Genomic DNA, 17,771 nt, shown 5'->3' with positions numbered 1-17,771 from the left:
AGGGCACATGGAATACATCAATTAGCAGGGTTAAATAATTCCATCTACTTTTTTGTCTTTGAACTCGTTAAAATCTTTAAGAACCGTAGTTTAATTGGTAAATAAAGTGTTTTATGCTGGAGGCACAGCATCAGCCTTTGCCATAATGCTGACTCTCGGGTAGTTGGGTGAGTGGCCTTACATGGATTAGGGAATGTAGTGTATGTCAGTTTTGCAAGGTGCCATACCATAGTTCTATGTACATTAAGACCGGCCATGTTACTTGTGTACTATTGTTGCTTTTTGGCAGGGGCTCTGTAGCTAAATCATGCGACTGGAGGTGTAATAATGTGTCAGGATGACAGTTTTATTTCATGTTACCAGTGTTTTGAAAACCTTTAATTGATTATTTTTAACAATTGACAAACTTGTAAAGCAAAAAAACACCAATTGTGCATAAAGGATAATCTTATATTATATATATCTTGTCTTTGAGGCTTTAGTTACATGCACAGGCCACTTAACCTTCTTCACGTCATCAGAGCCCCCTCCATGGCACAATAGATTTTTTCCCCCGGAGTTTTATATAGCGCAAACTTGACCCGAAGGTATCAGAGCGCTTTGCATGAGCACCAGTTGTGTTGTAGACCACACATTCATTTTTTGTTAGGTACGGGAAGATTAAGTGATTTGCCCAGAATCACAGGAAGTTGTGGGTCCCTGCGTAGACTCGAAAACGGTTCCCCAGCGTCGAGGTCGACGCTCTAGCCGTAAGGCCACATCCTTTCCCCAGATTGTACTATATTGTGTCCTGCTAATGTCTCTTATGTGCCAGGTCTGTCACTGTATAAATATTATTCACATAAGGCACAGTGTCCATCAATGTATGATTATCCGTAGGAGAAAGTAGTATAACTTATAACAAATGTAATGACTCAAAGTAAGTGGAAAGATTTTAATTAAGTCTCGTTTTCTTAAAATCGTGTTTGAATATGAGCATAACAGCATCACAAAGGTTGTTTTTAGGCGTAAAGCCTGCACTGGCATCTACTTTTTATCGAAACAATACAGCATATATTGGAAATCTTATCCAGACATCGCTTGCCTGGATTCTGGAAATCAAATCGATTCCAGAATTCGGCTTCCTAGCGGGCCAGTGATTAACTTCTTGAAGCCACGTTTTGGAACTTCTCCAATCTGAAAGAAACAGTTAGTTATAGATTCCTTACCTTAGAATTACCCCTAGGTGTCAGACTGGTTCCGGAAAGTTTTTCGTCAGCAGTACCTCTGCGTGTTGGAAGGTGGCGTCAGTCGACTCCGCGTCGTAGGCACAGTCGTCGCCGGGATGACTTTGCGGTAGGTACATAGACGCCGCCGACGCGTGCTCCTCAAGTCAGTTGTTTCTTTTTCCACGCCAGCAAGCGCAGATCTGGAGAGAGCGGTACCCCCAGTCACTTTTTGTCTGACTTTTTTGTGACTTATGTGGACTTCATTTTTGGGTCTCAACCGACTCCTTGTGCGTGGGGATGCCCAACTTCAAGACATGCGGTTCCTGTACCCGACGGATCCGCACCGGGTGTGCGTCTACTGCCTGTAGCGCGACCATGACACCAGGTTGTGCTCAGACTGCCGAACCATGGCCCCGAAATCTTTGCGGGACCGGTCCCGAAAGCTCCTCGAGGCCCGGCAGTCGGCTCTACATCGCTTAAGATCCTGGTTGTGTGGGAGGTCGAGGGACCGATCGCAGAGTCATCCTCACTCCTCTTCTAAGTCTTAGCACTCAGGGTCAGATAAGTCGAAGCACAAGAAGAAGTCGAAGAAGCATCATCGCTCTTCGACTTCCCCTTTTCTGTTAGCCGACACGACAAAGGGTGCTTGTGGTGCCACTCCCGCGGCCCCGCAAGCGGAGCCTTCGCGGTCGGCCACTTCCTTCCCTCCCTTCCCGGGACTGGGAGCGTCCCCTGCCCAGCTTCGTCAATTTTACAAAGTGATGCACACCATCTTTGGGCAGTTCGTCTCAGCGGGCGCCCCTTTGGGCTCCGTGGACTCGGCTTGGGACACCGCAGTGCCCCCTTGGATCCAGGCCTGGATCCGGATCGGTGCCGGTCGACCTCGTTACACCTCCACCGGCGCTGATTCCACCTGCACCACGTCGGCAGCCGACAACGCCTGGACCACCAGTTGGCGTTGACCCCGGCTTTCGCCCCCGATGTGGACACAGAGCCAGACCGGCGTCGATGGGTACTTTTGTCTCTGTGTTCCACTCTGGCCGTTATACCCACTCTGTGTTGGATACGGTGGCTCTGGTGCAGCCTCAGTGCCCGGAGGAGGCTGGGCCGTACTCAACCGTGCAATTGCCAGAGAGACGCAGCGAAGCTTACCATCCGCTTTGGGCTATATACCGCAGACGCACTTGGCAGGACGATTTCCACGTCAGTAACCCTTCGACCCTACACCTGGTTGTGTTAGACTGGTTTTTCCAGGGATGTCCAATCCACCCTTATGGACATGCCCTTTGATGGCCGTTGCCTTTTCGGCGACAAGGCAGAAAGCGTTCTAGAGCTCAGGCTATGGCCACGTCCTTGGGCCTCTCCACCACCACCCTTCGCAGTATGGTTTTCACCCCTTTTGTGGCTACGGAAGTGTTTCCCCGCTACGCCCCACCCAGAGCCGCAGGCCCGAGCAGGTGGGGAAGTGGGAACCACTGTTGTGGTTTTGGGGGCCAGCGGTCAGGCCAGTCCACCACAGCCCCCTCCACAGCAGCCTCCAAACCCTCCTAGTCCCACCTTTCAGGGCCACCAAACGCCAGTGGGCGACAGGGTCTGCTATCGCCTCCCCCACTGGTGCACCATCACGTCGGACAGGTGGGATTTGCAAATAGTCCAAAGCGGCTACTTCCTCCCCTTCGAGACTACCACCTCAGTACCATTGCATGTCAGAGGATCACTTAGCCCTCCTCCAACAGGAAGTTTCGGCACTCTTGACCAAGGGTGCCATCGATCACGTTCCTACCCCAGAAGTATGTTGTGTATGCTATTCCCACTACTTTCTGGTACCCAAGAAGGACAAAGGCCTGTGTCCTATCTTGGATCTCAGGAACGTCAGCCACTTCCTCTGAAATGTTAACGCTCTCTCAGATCTTGTCTGCCCTTGATCCTGGAGACTGGGTTGTAGCGTTGGACTTGCAGGACGCTTACTTTCACATCCCCGTCCTGCCGGCGTTACCTGCGGGTCACAGTAGGCCACAAGCACTTTGTTTACCGAGCTCCCATTTGGCTATACCAGCCCCCTCAGGAGTTCACGAAAGGGATGGCGGTGGTCGCAGCTCATCTGCGCAGATCAGGGGTTCCAGTCTTCCCCTATCTCGACGACTGGCTGTTAAAGACGGGCTCACCCAGGCTGTCTTCTCCCACCTCCAGACTACGGCCGACCTCCTGCATTCGCTGGGGTTCTCCATCAACATGCCGAAGTCACACCTGACCCCCTCTCAGAAGCTCCTCTTTATCGGAGCAGTTCTGGACAGGATGCAGTTTCGGGTTTATCCTCCTGAACAGCGAGTCCGGGATATTCGGGCTATGATTCTGATCTTTCAGTTCTATCCAGGGTTTCGGTCAGGATGACCCTTAGGCTGCTGGTCCTCATAGCCTCCTGCATACTGCTGGTCGTCCATGCCAGGTGGCATATGCAGGCTCTGCAGTGGGACCTGAAGTTCCAGTCGGCGCAGCATCAGGGGAATCTGTCAGAGTGCGTCCAGATCTCGGAGGGCACTGCACGACAATTGCAGTGGTGGCTAGCGAACCAGGATTGGGACAACTGCAGATCCCGCTCCCTTCCCCAACCAGAATACACAGTGGTGACAGACGCATCCCTTCTGGGATGGGGCGGCCACATGGGAGAGGCGGAGATCAGAGGCCTCTGGTCTCTGGCGAAGTCCAGGCTCCATATTAACCTTCCGGAGATTCGGGCAATTCGTCTTGCACTCAATTCCTTCGCTCTGTCCGGGGAAGAGTAGTGCAGGTGTTCACGGACAACTCCACCGCCATGTGGTACTGCAACAAACCGGGTGGGATGCGGTCGTGGACCCTATATCAAGAGGCCATCCGCCTCTGGACATGGCTGAAACATGAGGCTATTTCCCTGGTAGTTCAACACCTGGCAGGCTCACTGAACTCCAGGGCGCACAAACTCAGCCACAGGTGCATGATGGATAATGAATGGCGTCTTTACTCTGAGGTGGTGCAAGGTCTCTTTCAACAGTGGGGAGAAACTTGGTTAGATCTGTTTGCCACTGAAGAGAACGGGCAATGTCAGCAATTCTGTGCATTGGAATTTCCAAGGTGGCACTCGCAAGGCAACTCTTTTCGTCGTGAGTAAAGTTGAGGTCTTCCATACGCCTTTCCGCCTATAACACTTCTGCCCAGAGTGCTGGATAAGATCAAGCGCGACCAGGCCCAAGTAATTCTTGTGGCGCCGGATTGGGTACAAAGAGTCTGGTATCCCGAGCTGCTCAACATGACCATCGAGCCTCCAATCCGACTGCCTATTTGGGAGGATCTTCTGTCACAGCAGCAGGGGACAGTCCTCCACCCAACCTGTCCAGCCTCCACCTCCTTGTGTGGAGATTGAGTAGCAGCAGTTGACGTCGTTTGACCTGCCACCCGAAGTCTGTGATGTAATCTTGGCAGCCGGGCATCCCTCCACTAAGACGATATACACCTGCAGATGTAATACATTTGTGGCATGGTTCACAGCAAAGGCTATGGATCCCCTTTCTGCCCCTCTTTCTGAGGTTCTCTTGTTCCTCCTATATTTGGCCCAGCAGGGCTCTGCTCTGGGCACTCTTAAGGGCTACCTCTCAGCCATTTAAGCCTTCCTCAGGCTCCCTGATCCGCCTTCTCTTTTCAAGTCCCCTGTTGTAGATAGATTTCTTAAGAGCATTACTCATCTGTTTCCTCCTGTTCCCTTTCGTAATACCCCAGTGGGACTTGAACTTGGTTCTGAATTATCTTATGTACGCTCCCTTTGAGCCACTGCATAACTGTCCTCTCAGACTCTTCACTTTGAAAACTGCTTTTCTGGTGGCCATCTCCTCTGCGCGCAGGGTGAGTGAGCTACAAGCTCTGTCTTACAAGCCTCCCTTTCTGGCTGTCCATCCAGACAATGTCGTCCTTAGAATTAGGCCTTCCTTTCTTCCCAAGGTGGTTACTTTTTTCCACATTGGCCAAACCATCACTTTGCCCACCTTCTTTCCGTCTCCGCATCCTTCAAAAGTGGAAGAGAGGTTCTCCTGTTTGGATCCAAAATGTGCACTTTCTTTCTACTTAAATGGCACCAAACAATTCCGGGTGGACGACCAGCTCTTTGTTGCTTACATGGGTGCTAAGAAAGGTTGGGCCGTGCACTAATGGACCATCTCTATGTGGGTCGTTCTGTGCATCAAAGCCTGCTATTCATCAGAACCTCCAGTGGGTCTGCGCGCCCATTCCATCAGAGTGACAGCAGCTACAACTGCTTTTGACGAGGAGTCCCCTAAAGGACATCTGTCAGGCAGCTACGTGGGCATCGCTGCACACGCTTACGAGACACTAATTCCTGGACAGCCAAGTCCGGAGAGACTGCTACCTTTGGCCGTTCTGTTCTCCGGGACTTTCTGGTATGAACTTGGTTGGCAGACTCACCCCTGGGGTTGGTACTGTTGGGGTATCTATTTTAAAGCAAGGAATCTATAACTACCTGTTCCTTTCAGATGAACAAGTTACTTACCTTCGGTAATGATATATCTGTAAGAAACATAGGCTAGTTAATAGATTTCTTACCGCCCCATCCATCCTCCCCGTTCTGCAAACTGACTTCTAGGGTTAAGGACATCCTTTTAAGGGCCCTAGTTTTGTGCACCAGTGGTCAGTGTCTTGCATGGCTCTGCGCTTCTGGCGTGGAAAGTAGTGTACAGAACTGACGGCAGCACGCAAGGGTAGCGTCTATTTAGCTACAGTGACATCATCCCGGCGACAACGACGGACGTGGAGTCGACTGAAGCCACCTTCCGACGCGCAGGGGTACTGCTGACAAAAAACTTTCTCGATCCAGTCTGACGCCTGGGGGTAATTCTAAGATAAGGAATCTATAACTAACCTATGTTTCTTACAGATATAGCGTAAGGGAAGTAACTTCTTAATTTCACCTATACAGCAGCTGTGCTGCCTCTGCAAGGCTTTTGTTCACATATAAGTGGGCTTGCAGACCACCCATAGCTTGCTGTTTGTTAATTTGGACTTCAGCATCACACTCATTTCCTTTTGCCAAGGCATGCGTGGGTTGTGTCCTCTTTTTGTGATTGGCTCAACCCTGGAGATTGGACCACGTACTTGTGTCCATTCAGTGCTCCCTTTTTGTGTGCTATTTTTTGGGTGTTCAAGCTCTCCATATGAGGGCTTGTGTTTTCAGTCTGTCTCCCATCTCCCCGTCCATGTAGATTCTAGCCCTCCCACAGCTAACCTTCCATGTTGCTTCTTTTCCCTCCCACCTCCTAACCTGGGCTCTATACCATTGCACTCTATACCACTTCGTCATAAATCCAAGGAAGGTGTCCCCTACTAATGTAATTTACAGTCTGGGACAAGGGGGAAACAATACCATTGATACAAGAACAAAATCCCACTTGACCTGTATTTCTTCCTCAATGCCTGTACATTGCTATTGTGTTCAGGTTCCCGAAACACTACACATCTTAAAAACTATTCAATTCAAAATTAATTTTTGTTTTGTTTTTCTATTTACTTAGTGGCACCAATAAATTCTTTAATCACATATATTTAACTATAATTTCACAATATTTGCGTTATATTTTCTTGAACGACTTGTATATAAATTATGACAAATTCCTATTCATATAAAATAATTTGATCATCCCATCCTGCAATCCACTCACTCACTCATACATTCATCAAATTATACCATCCATACAAAGCTAGGCCCCAGCGATACACACATACACAAGGAACAAAACAACGGGAGGAGATGTTCTGTTTCAGCCATTGTGGTGTTGTGGGCGCTAATCACTCTTACAAACGGTCAACATATGTTACGTTGTGGGAATTACTTTAGTTCAAACACCTTCTTCAGGACCACACAAAATGAGATTACTTCAAATGGTGGACTGGGGGAATAATACTGTTGTCCTCATCTATGTAAAATACACTTTCCTGATCTATCTTCTGGTCCTCCACTCCAAGGGAGTGCTTTTAATTTGCCCGTGATGAGTCCAGTGTAACTTTCTTTTGTTGTCCTGTCCCATACTAAATATCGCATTCCCAACTTCATGATTATCTCCCAGTAGTCAATTATCCTAATTCTTTCACGCGGGGAGAGGTCACCCATAAAGGCATGTTTCTGAAAATATTGGGCTGGCACGGAGTCTTCTATGGTGCCTGAGCGGTTGAATGCTAAAAGACTGCCGCTCTACACCTCTGCACTCTATTCTGTGCCACTGCACTCTACACCAGTCCACTCTACACCACTCCACTGTACGCAACTCATTGCCATTCAAATATACGCCACTCTACTTTGTGCCACTCTACCCCACTGCACACAATGCCACTCTACCCTAAGCCATTCAACGCCACTTCACTCTACACTTCTCTAAGGAACGCTACTCCTTTATATGCCACTTCACGCAACTCTACTCCAATCCACACCACTCTACGCCATGCTACTCTACTTCATTCTGTTCCACTCCACTCTAAGCACTCTGCTCTATTTCACTCTGCCACTTAACTGTAATCTGTGCCACTCCCTTCAGTGCCACTCCACTATCCTCTTCCCCACTCCACTATCCTCTTCCCCACTCCACTATCCTCTTCCCCACTCCACTATCCTCTTCCCCATCCTCTTCCCCACTCCGCTATCCTCTTCCCCGCTCCGCTATCCTCTTCCCCGCTCCGCTATCCTCTTCCCCGCTCCGCTATCCTCTGCCCCGCTCCGCTATCCTCTGCCCCGCTCCGCTATCCTCTGCCCCGCTATCCTCTGCCCCGCTCCGCTATCCTCTGCCCCGCTCCGCTATCCTCTGCCCCGCTCCGCTATCCTCTGCCCCGCTCCGCTATCCTCTGCCCCGCTCCGCTCTCCTCTGCCCCGCTCCGCTCTCCTCTGCCCCGCTCCGCTCTCCTCTGCCCCGCTCCGCTCTCCTCTGCCCCGCTCCGCTCTCCTCTGCCCCGCTCCGCTCTCCTCTGCCCCGCTCCGCTATCCTCTGCCCCGCTCCGCTATCCTCTGCCCCGCCCCGCTCCGCTATCCTCTGCCCCGCTCCGCTATCCTCTGCCCCGCCCCGCTCCGCTATCCTCTGCCCCGCTCTACTATCCTCTGCCCTACGCCACTCTACGCCCCGCCACCCCACCCCATGCTACACCACTCCACTCTGCATCACTCCACTCTGCTGTACAACATGGCCAAGGCTAAACCTATTGACTGTGCCAGTGTGTGTTTATTATGCAGGTGTTAATAGTACAAATATGCTTTGTTTGAGTATTTATTTTGTTATAAAAATTGAAGTAACTGTACTAAGGGCGTCTTTTTGCGTAACCATTTATTTGAAAGAAGGATTCACATTACTTTGCACTTTGGTAGTTCATAATGTAATTCTGGCACCAATGAGGGAGAATTTTAACAAAACCCTTAGATAAAGGCAGTGTACGGTGTTTTCCAGAATAGTGATTAATATCAAAGGGATATAATCACTATAAATGCTTAAAACCTGTCTTTTGGTTAAATATTTTGTGGTGATATCCTAGAATGAAGGGTGCTTTTAACTGCATTTCACTCTTTCCCTTCACCCCTGTTAATCAACCCTAGTAATATTGTTTCCTGAACCTGATGTACAAGACCTCATTTAATAAGATATTCCTAAATAATGCAGTTTGAGTCATCCGGATAATCTATTTGTGCACTCCTACCATATTTGATAGAACTTAAAGTAAACTAGTGCCTTAACCTTGCACACTGAACTAAGATTGGCATGTAGCAAATAGCCTAACTTAAGCCCATCAGTAATCTGTTGTTTAACAGCCTTTTGAGAGGCTACACCAGTTAAAGATTCAATTTCAGGAGTTAGCACAGTATATAAACACAATAATATGTTAAAGGTGCAAGAAGTATAATTAACAAACAGCCCCTTAAGTGCATTCTGTCCACTTAAAACAAATGACTATGAAGCATACCCAAAACCTAATGGCTAAATGGAGTACGCAACAGTCTTTTTTCAGGCTTGACAATGAAACTGAAGTAAAAATAAAAATAAAATGTGAAAAAAAAAGTATAAACATCCTTACCCTTCAGCTGAGAAAAGTACATTAAGTAGTAGTCAATTAACACATCCCCCTCAAACCACTAAACGTTACACATGCACTGCAGCTCATTCAGGGCCATTTGCCACAGTGCGGGAAGAGCACCAGTCTCAATCCTCCTCAAGACACTTTCTTTTCCAACGCCATTCTACTGGGACCGCTTGTTCTATCCACGGTCCCTAACCTAGGTCTTGGAGTGCCAAAACCAGGTTTTCAGGATAATCTGGATGAGCCTGTCTAGATGAGTTCCATTTAGATTTATTGTATGGTTTGTTCAATGTTTATGGGGGCACACCAAATAGAAGTCCAAAAACAGTTTTGTTTAAGTATGTAGAAAAGTTCTTTATTTATTTTTGTCCATTCTTAAAATACAGATCACCAGATATTATACAAAAAGGTCAGCCAACGCGTTTCACTCCCCACCAGGGAGTTTCTTCAGGGCTGAAAACAAAAAATAGATAAAAGAAAGCTAACATCAGTTTCATGTGTCCTAGGTCTTGTACACATTTTCCATTTCACAATTCATTTTAAAAGTGAAAGACATATGATTTGATTGTTAGCTTTTCAAAAGGAAGACACAATATCCAAATTTAGGGAAAGACTGCTAAAGAACTGCTAAAAAACACAACAGTAAATTACATTGTGCAAATATATTCCAAATCAAACACCTTGTGGTTGACCACAAACCACCTCTCTAAAATGTGCCGCCACGGAAGGGGGACAGAAAAAATTATGTGGAAAGCCATAAAGAGAAATGGAAAGTTGGCGACTGATTACCAGAACCACAGATAGATCTTGTTAGGTTTCAAAAAATGACACACTTTAAAACAAACAAGCATCAGACAAGTTTTAAATCATATACCACAATGTCATTGACAATACATTGTTCCCTATCTGCTCATGGTCATTTCACATCTTCATAGTATATTTTCAATGAATAATTTCAATAAATTTCATACATGATGTGGTTTCCCATCATATTCCTGTCCTTTGGAGTATAGATTCTACATTGGTCATTAATAAATAGACAATGCCCCTATTTATTTTGGGCATTTTAGGATTATTCCAGGATTTTTCAAAGTGAGAGGCAGAAAGAGAGGAGGGTTTTTTTTTAGGCAAAGGCAAATAAAGAATATTATCAATAGAATTTAAGAAAGAAATAGATGTAAACTTGGAAGCTAGTTTGTTACATGGGTTACCAGACGGTGCTATTTCTTTAAAGAAATGGGAGTATTTCCTATTTTCATATTCTTATAGTTACCTAAGGATTGTTCAGGTTACACATTATGATATCCAAATCCTATTTACATATATGTGGACAGTCCAGTGATTTGGTGCAAGTTCTTACCAAAACGCTCTTTTCCCGCTAGTATACTGACTCGTCTTGCATATACATCACAATGCTTCTTGGATTGTCCAATTCCTATTCGCATATCTACGTGCAATACTGGCAATATAGTGTAAAGGTACAGATTCTTACCACAACGGTCTTTTCCGGTAACGTGGGGTCAAGCACTTCCTTTTCCCAAATAGCTTCCTTTTAGTCCTGTCCACTTGATTATTCTTATATTGGTCTATTCAGGAAAAGAGAATACTTTTAGGTCCCTTCAATTATTAGGATCCTTTGTTTTTTTTGTTTATATTCTTTTATGCCTACCTTTTATCAGTGTGATTTATTCTTTCCCATACAAGTTTCCACGCTCCCGGTATTGGGAGTTATTGCCACAAATAGTCCAGGAAGTTCAATCTCTTCCTTTCCCTGGCCGTGTCTATGCGAAGTCGTTGCGATTCTAATATTGGAGAGACCAACAATATCAATTAGGCGGTCTCCAATAAACAGTGGTACTTGTCTATTACAAAAGGTATCTTTTAGCTGCACTATATTAAAGCGAAATCTATACAAATATTGCCTCCCACTTGTGAACCCAGTTAGTATGTCCAAGTAATTAAACTGCCAGCATTTTATTTACATATTGCCCCAAGCATAAAATAATTTCTAATTTTGCAGTTTGCGAACCCAGTTAAAAACAAACCATCTAATTGATCTGGAAAGCACAGCAACGTCAAATAGCAGCTGACGTTGGGGTTGGCAGCACAAAGTGTTAACAAGCATTTACAATGCAACGGTTTCGCCTTTGGAAAAGTTAGAGGTAATTGGCATTGCTCATGACATTTCTTTTTTTTTTTTTACTTATAAATAAATGGCATTGTTATTTACATTGCCAACAGCTCTCACAGCCCACACAGCTCTCACAGCCCACACAGCTCTCACAGGTCTCGCCTTCGAGACCGATTGGTTTTGCCAATGTCTTTCCTTGAATCTGTACAGCATGAATGAAAGACATAGTTGCCAAGGTTTCAAATTGCTATGTGAGGCATTTTCATAATTTCAATCTGTAATTGTGACATTCAGCATCTATGAGTAACACTTTCTAGCGAGCAAAAAATCAAGCCATGAAGACTAGGAAAGCACATAAATATCAGAAATGACACCCATTTGAGCAACGAGAAATTCTAAGATCATCTGAAAGCTGCTGCAAAACACCAGAAATGGAAAGGCGCTAACTTCACAGGAGGGCCTCGTAGTGATAAATGAATACCAAAGAATGGGTTTATTGGAGTAAAAGAACTTGTGAAGAAGTGCACCACAGCTGCAGACTGCAGACCCCAACTATGGTCTCTTGGGCATCTCTACTGAGTATGAAGCACAAACCCTGAAGTCTTAAGAGTGTGGAAAGAGATGTCACTATGGGTCACTTGCACGGACCCAGCTGTCTCTCTCCAGCCACATTCCAAGCTTCTTTTGTGGCACTCTTGTTTGTGTTCTCTACAGTTCAAGAACTGTGGCACAGTACACCAATAACCGCAGTGACAACACAATGACAGGTCAAGTTCCACACAAAGGAGCAGAAAGTAGAGACTGGAAGAGGAAATGCAATGGAAAGAGACAGTGGGAAATGAAAGTATGAGCACAGCAGGGAATGTCTGTAAAAATGACAGAAAAACAGAATAAAGTATATGAAATGAGTGTATGAAAGGGCCGAGCTTGAAAAAGGCAGCAAATAAAACGAGAAAGCTCAAAACATCATGAATTAAGAGAATTACAGGTAAATACAACAAGACTGAGAGATGGAAAAAGATGAAGGCAAAGGAGAAACAAATGGAATCGAGCTAGAGAAGAGAAAATAATGGCAAAATGAAAAGAGCAAAAAGAGAGACAAATCACAAAAAATAAAGACATGAAATGAGAGATTACAGCCATAATGTTACCACATATAAAAGAGAGAAGAGGGAAACGATTGAACGCGTCAAGTTAAAAAATATAGTAAATCAATGTTGCAAGTTAAATTGTGAGTGGGATACCACTTGTAATTTTGATGCAAATGTTGGCGACTGCTGTAGGCACTAGGTCACCAGTATCTGATTTGTAGTTCAGTGGAGGTTAGATATAGACTATTGATTTGTACATCTTGAGAATCGAACGTTTTAATACAAGCCAGAGTATTCAGTGAAGTACTTACAACAGGGATTTTTGTGCAACTCTGGGATGCAGGCCGGTGGGCCTGCAAATCACAGGTTTTAATACCAATCAGAGTGCTCAGTGGGGTAATGCCCTAAGGCAGCAGTGTTTGTGCAACTTTGGACCGCAGGGCTGTAGAGCCTGAAAATCACAGCTTCTAATACCAAACAGAGTGGGCAGTAGAATAATGTACCTAGGGCAGAGATTTGTGAATAACGCTAGCCCAATCACAGTGAGAGGGATCACTCTGCCCAGCCCTTGCTCCAAATCCTGCTCTCAAAGGGATGTCCTGCCAATCTTGCCTACTGTGCCGATGCCTGGAGTCTGACTGGACTCCACTACAACCTGCAGCAGAACCTCAAACACTGTCACTGCTCTTCATTAAGGGTTGTAGTTTAAAGATGCTGACACCCTGGGAATGTCCGGCAATACTGGAATGTAATTGGGAAGATTATGGCTTAGGTAGCGTGGGTGGACGTCCCAATGGAGCCGAAGAGGTTCCTATGCTGATCCCGGGGTATGAGGCTTCGCCCAAATATAAAAAAAACTGTGCAATCACTTAGTCTCATCTCCTACCTGTTTAATACTCTAAATATGAACGTGGTTAAGTACTCAACAGCACTAACAATGTCTTCATGGAAACCGAGAAATAGCAGAGTATTGACATATATCAAAATGCATGGCAAAGGAGCCAGACAACTTAACTAGGATGTCAATTTCAATGTAAGAAATGCAGATTCATAACTATCAAAAAATATTGTATTGCTGGATAGTATGTATCTAGAAATATCCACTGACAGCAAGCAGGCAATTATAGCTCGTCTTAAACATAAACAAATAGGAAAACTTGAATCATTAGCTTTCTCCAAACTACAAATAAAACGAATTCCGATAGCCAGACAATTGTTTTTCCATTTCTTCAAAAAAACTAAAGTAACAGCTATTAACGAAAATAAATAATTCTGCACAAAGGTATGTAAAGTGTGAGGCTTGACGATCAAATGTCTGATGTCAAAATGCGACTGAACAGGTGTTAACGCGGGTAGAGCACAGATATCGGTTAGAGATCAAACTGGTAATTGATTTCTACACACAACGCACTACACTTTGTTGAAAAGGTCGGATTGCGCCATTCTATTCTGGCCATCGAACAGCAATGGAAGCACTAATATTACTAAATGTGCACTGTGTACCCGGCTCTACTATCGGAGCCTCTTGTGAGAATTATCCATCTTTGTGCGCGTTTCCCGACATGGTAACCAGATTCAGAATGTTAACTTTAGTATTTTCATTGAAAAATTAGTAAAACAGACCCTCGACACATTTGATAAACAGGAAAGCAGTGCAAATGAAATTCAAACACGCTCGTTTGCCTAAGGAGAACCCTGCACATGTAAGACGAGTGATGATTTTAGAATGGTTCCCCGGTTCCTTCCTTCCCCCTCCGGGGGGGGGGGGGGGGGGATAGATCTAAATCTTTAGACCTAAACTTCGGGGGGAGAGGGGACTATGACACTTTCAGATCCCGCTTGGAATCGTTCTACAAGGAAGTGGCTACATCATCATCCAGCCAAAATAGCGACGATACCTGTATGTTCTATAGGGCGCATTAACAACGTTGTTCTTGTTTGTTAGACATTAACGAGAGTGACTTGAGTGGTTAATACCGATTGTAGTTTCGGCAAAGGTAAGTTTAGCAAGTAACTATTTGTGTTTGAAAAATTACAAATATGAGGTGGCCGTGCCTCTGCAACAAATATCGTGCAGCCTTCAGCTCTATCAAGGCGTTCGAGTTATACATGTAATTGGAGCTTTGAGATGTAAAAGATAAAGAAACAAGCACCTACGAGGACACGGGGGCGGGAGAGGACACGGACGGCGGGAGGGGGGGCGGGAGAGGACACGGACGGCGGGAGAGGACACGGACGGCGGGAGGGGGGGCGGGAGAGGACACGGACGGCGGGAGGGGGGCGGGAGAGGACACGGACAGCGGGAGGGGGGCAGGAACGGGCACAGGACAGCGAGGGGGGGGCGGGAACGGCGCACGGACAGCGGGAGGGGGGGAAGGATCACGGCGCACGCACATTTATAAACAAAATACTCCTTACCGGATCGCCTCGTGGGAACTCGAATCTTGCAGCCAACTCCAACAACAGACACTTTGAAAAGGAACAAAACAGGCCCACTCGAAAAAAAAAAAAATAACACACGCCCACCACTGTGATGACGAACAGAAGTGGGTGGAGAGGGAAAAAATCTCGGGAACGCCCCCGAATCTGGTCCGGCCTTGACTGACAGATCTCTGTTCCAATGGCTAGCCAATGGAACAGAGGGGCGTATTCAAGGCACCCATACTGAAAACTAAAGATTTCTCTGGGGGCAGAGCTAGAGCTCCGTGCCCCAGGCGAAACCTAAAAAGGACTTATCTTGGAACTGGATTTTAGGTGCGGCGCTGTAGGGTCCGCTGCTGCTTCGTTTGTTGATCTTCATTTAGATTTATTGTATGTTCATTTGTCTTAACCGCTTCAGCGCGGCGCGAATTTTCGCGCTGTGCTGAAGGTTCTAATGAGCCTATCGGCTCATGACGGAACGGTTCCGTCATGAGCACAGCTCAACCGACGCTCATGACGGAACCGTTCCGTCATGAGCATGGAAGGGGTTAATGTGGTTATCCTGAATATAGGGCAGGGATCAGGCTCTCTTGTTGTAAAGTCCCAGTGAAGATCCACGAGCAGTCCATCGTGCAAACTTTCACCAAAAGAAATGCCTCAAAATAAAAAGGTTCAAATAACTATGCAACATAAGTAGCAACTGTGGGTCAATGATGGGAGAATATCTGGAAGCGGGATCTTCAAATGCTTCTGAATGGACTAGATCGCGTAATGTGTGAGTGTCTTTAATATTTTTGTAGGTTCTGGGTTTTTACGACACTGCTATCAAATAAACCCTTTGCTTGCCATGTACGTAAAGTAGACTTTCGCCATGTCCTTTTCAACCATTTGTTTTCTTCAATCAGCCATCGGCTAGAGACTAGGTCAATTTTGTCTTGGTCCAGTCCAGGGGAGTATCCAACGCTCACCTAATGCTAATGGCTGTATGAGTGAAACCTGTCACCTCCACTGGAGTGCTTTTTCATTGAACTATTTGAGGGACTACTCTATAACTATACCTCTTTGACTGTTTTTTCAGCTCCCTACTCTGTGTACTCTGAATGTGTTGAGTGCATTAGAGACAGACCTATTGGTTTGGCCAATTCTGGTTTGTATGTGTAAGAATTCAAAAATAGTCCTAGGGCAAACAACAGTCTTGCAAATATCTTGATGAAATAACTATATTCACCCATCATCCAAATCCAAAGACTCTGCTGCTCTTATCTGACAGTGCTTGTTTTCCCCAAAAAAATGTCGATGCCATAAAATGTATATGATCTTGAGCCATATACGATTTTATAGACTTTCCACTTTGCGTGAGTTTAAAAAGTAAGTCTGTTAGTTAAGGAGGCAGTGGAAAATGGGCTGTATTATAGCTGGCAAAGTCATAATCCTTTTCGAAGTGTGGAATGTCTGCTTTTAACTGTGCACATTTTCGTAGTCCAAAACAACTAATAAATCTCTTGAAGTAAAAGTGTAATATCTTTTTACTTACATCATTGTTTTTCCTCCAGATTTATAGAAATATGCAGAATTTTGATATCGACCTGGAATTAATGAAGTGGAAATACAGAGAACATTTTCTACAGCTGAGCAATTGGGGCTTCCACTTGAGGTAAGCACATAACCAGTGATATAAAGGATACATGAGACTTCTGCATTAAATGTTGCACCCCCCCCCCCCAATACCTGGGAGCACCTGTGTAATAGCCTACCATTGATCATTTTTCAAACTATTTCCTGTTTTTTCATTTTAAAATGATTTCCGAAAAACCTAATTGAGTACAAACATGGTATACTTGCTAACATTCTATGGGCAAATTGAAGCTGGGTTTTGCAGGTCTCAAAACATTCCTGTGTATAGTGATGAAATCACAGTAAGTGATGCCACATGACCTTTTGCAAAAATTTTATTCCACAGAAAATACCTAATTTGGCCTAGAGCAGAGCTAGTAAAAGCCATTAATGAAGAAGACCTCACCACTGGAGGTTCTAAGGGAGGCAAGTAAGCCAACAACAAGACAATGCTACGCAGCGAAATAGAGAACATACCTCCTTTGGTGTAATAGCAACAATGCTCTAGGTTCAGTATTTACTCGGGGAAACAATACTAGCCCACCTCACCCGGCAACTGGACAATGCAATTTACCATTCATATGTCAAGGTGCACCTGCAGCAATTGTAGCTTACACCGGAAGAACATCATGTAAACCATTTTTCACATCACCGGTCATAAAGACGTTCCTAGAATGTTTCAAAATAGCTCCTCCAAGGAAGGCCCCAGCCCCTATGTTGAGCTTAAATACGGTATTAGTACAGCTAATGACAGAGCCATTCGAGCCTAAGCATAAAGCGGAACCACAGTTTATCACACTGAAAACTGCCTTCTTGGTAGCAATAACATCACTACGGAGAGTAAGTGAACTCCAAGCGTTAACAATACAAGAACTATATATAAAAATTCACAAGGGGGCGATAGGTCTCAGAACTAATCCTCATTTTCTACCGAAGGTGGTGAGCAAATTTCATCTCAATTGTAGCATCCAGTTACTGGTGTTCTTTAGGAACCTGCAGGCATGCCTGAAATAGAGCTTGCACACCCTTGATGTGAGGTCTACTATATTAGCTATAAAACATACGTTTTATAAGGGAGAACCAATTGTTCATCTCATATGCGAACTCCAGCAAAGGTTCACCCGTTACAAAAGGAACAATCGCGCAAAGGATTGTGGAGATGATACAAACGTGCTACTCCTCAGAAAAAAACTCTACCTTTTCACCCTAAAGCGC

General features: G+C 45.4%; 1 protein-coding gene across 1 annotated transcript in view; it reads left to right on the top strand.

Moving 5' to 3' along the window:
• Positions 1 to 17,771, top strand: part of BMPR1A (bone morphogenetic protein receptor type 1A) — a 556,231-nt gene that overhangs the window by 218,234 nt on the left and 320,226 nt on the right. The window contains exon 2 of the mRNA XM_086922023.1: positions 16,496 to 16,596. The gene's annotated coding sequence lies outside the window, so the exon portion shown is untranslated. The remainder of the gene's footprint in view (positions 1 to 16,495; positions 16,597 to 17,771) is intronic.

This window comes from Lissotriton vulgaris, chromosome 5 (assembly GCF_964263255.1).
Source record: "Lissotriton vulgaris chromosome 5, aLisVul1.2, whole genome shotgun sequence".
NCBI classification, from domain to species: domain Eukaryota; kingdom Metazoa; phylum Chordata; class Amphibia; order Caudata; family Salamandridae; genus Lissotriton; species Lissotriton vulgaris.
The sequence above is the reverse complement of the archived record's forward strand: the minus strand, read 5'-3'. Positions and strand labels throughout refer to the sequence as shown.